Source organism: Arachis stenosperma, chromosome 3 (assembly GCF_014773155.1).
Source record: "Arachis stenosperma cultivar V10309 chromosome 3, arast.V10309.gnm1.PFL2, whole genome shotgun sequence".
Classification (NCBI taxonomy): domain Eukaryota; kingdom Viridiplantae; phylum Streptophyta; class Magnoliopsida; order Fabales; family Fabaceae; genus Arachis; species Arachis stenosperma.
In genome coordinates this window covers 63,889,671-63,891,830 of record NC_080379.1, presented here as the reverse complement: position 1 = coordinate 63,891,830, position 2,160 = coordinate 63,889,671, and the positions used below count along the sequence as shown (strand labels likewise).

Genomic DNA, 2,160 nt, shown 5'->3' with positions numbered 1-2,160 from the left:
CTCTCACATTTTCCTTTGCTTCATCCTCTGTGGTTTCCTTTGAGATCTCCTTTAGCTTTCTTTCACTTCTGAGGGTTATGGCCTTACATTCTTCCCTTGCAATAGCCTTGGCAGCATGAGAAACGCTTGGCCCAGGGGTTTGCTTAGACAAATACCCAATTTGATTTTCTAGCTTCTGGATGGCAGCTCCTTGGTTTTGCAAGTTAGAATTTACTTCTTCCTTAAAGGCTTTCAATTCGGTTATGTCTTGACCCATGGTTGCAAGCATTCCTTCTATCCTGTTTAATTGATCTTGAAATTGTTTGTTCGGATTAGGTTGGGCAGGCTGATTATTTAGGCCATGATATGGTGGTTGGGAGTAAGTGTTTTGTGTGGCTTGGTATGATCTTTGGTTGGAGTTTTGGTATGTGGAATTGTTATGTTGGTTGGGGTTGTAAAGTTTGTGGTTTTGTGGTTGAGTTTGCTGGTTTCCCCACCCAAAGTTTGGGTGGTTTTTCCAGCCTGAGTTGTAAGTGTTGGAATGTGGATCATATGGTTGCCTTTGTTGATTTCCCACATAGTTGGCCTCTTCCCAATCACCTCCTTCAGTGCTTACTTCCTCTTGATCTTGTGTGTGTATTGCAGCCACTTGATTTGTTTCTAATTTCCTGGTGAGCTCTGCTAGTTGCTTGGTAAACACCTTGTTTTGGGCTAGAATTGTATCAACATGGTTCAGCTCCATGACTCCCTTAGTGTTGTGTCTCTCTGAAGCATAGTAGTACTCATTCTCAGCCACTGTCTCAATCACTTCAATGGCTTCTTCCACAGTCTTTTTCCTGTTCAATGAACCTCCTGATGAATGGTCTACAGCCTTCCTTGATTCGTAAGAAAGTCCATCATAGAAAATATGCAATTGCACCCAGTCATGGAACATGTCTGGTGGGCATTTCCTTGTCAAATCCTTGAACCTCTCCCATGCCTCGTAGAGAGTTTCACCATCTTGTTGTCTAAAAGTCTGAACCTCAGATCGAAGCCTATTGACCTTTTGTGGGGGGTAGAAACGTGCTAGAAACTTGCTTTCCACCTCATCCCAGGTTGTTAGGCTCCCCCTTGGGAATGATTCCAGCCACTTAGCTGCCTTGTCCCTAAGTGAAAATGGGAACATGAGCAGTTTATAGGCATCTTCCTGGACTCCATTGGACTTCACAGTGTCGCAAATTCTCAGGAATTTTGTGAGATGTTGGTTTGGATCTTCATTAGCACTCCCACCAAATGAACAATGATTCTCCACCAGTGATATTAGCTGTGGTTTGAGTTCAAAATTGTTGGCCTGAATTGGTGGTTTCTGAATACTGCTACCACAATTCCCAGAGGTTGGGTTTATGTATGAACCAAGAACCCTCCTCTCGGGAATGGCATTGTTTCCATCAGCTCTCTCATGGTTGTGAACTTCTCTATCCATGTTGAGATCTAGAGCTTCCTCAAAATTGTCCTCAGATTCTCCTTCAGATTCTTCTTCTCCCAGTACTCTCTTCCCTCTTGCTTCCCTTCTAAGTTTATGAAGGGTCCTCTCTGGTTTGGTATATAGAGGAGTTGATGTCTCTCCTCTCCTACCTGTCATACAAGAACACAGCACAGGCAACAAACAAGTGAAATACTCTTGGTTAATGGAAGAGTATGGTTAGAGCAGTTGAGGAATTAATTCAAATAGTTAGTGAGTCAGTGAGTTAGTTGCTTGAATTTAAAGGCATAAAGAAAGAAAGCAAGTAACAGAGTGCAGAAATTAAAATTCAACAAGTAACTTGAACTGAATTAACAAAACAAGAAAAATGCTCAATCTAGTTAACTTCCAATTTGAGAATTGTCAATCGAAAACCAATCCCCGGCAACGGTGCCATAAACTTGATGCTACGATTTTAGGAAATTGCACGATCGGCAAAAATTCCTTCCGGCAAGTGCACCGGTTATCGTCAAGTAAAAACTCACAATAGAGTGAGGTCGAATCCCACAAGGATTGGTTGAGTGAGCAATTCGGATTAGAAGTGTGTTCTAGTTGAGCGGAATCAAGATTTAGATGAGAATTGCGGAATGTAAAATTTGCGGGAAACGTAATTGGTAAGAAATTGAAATTTGCGGAATCTTAAATTGCATGAATTAAAGAGCGAGAAGCTAAATTGCTGA

General features: G+C 41.8%; 1 non-coding gene across 1 annotated transcript; it reads left to right on the top strand.

Annotated features, from left to right (window-relative positions):
• The first annotated feature begins 911 nt into the window (after positions 1-911).
• Positions 912-1,015, top strand: LOC130972726 (small nucleolar RNA R71). Its single transcript, XR_009083888.1, has one exon. It is a non-coding gene; the product is annotated as a small nucleolar RNA R71 (small nucleolar RNA).
• The last annotated feature ends 1,145 nt before the right edge of the window (positions 1,016-2,160 follow it).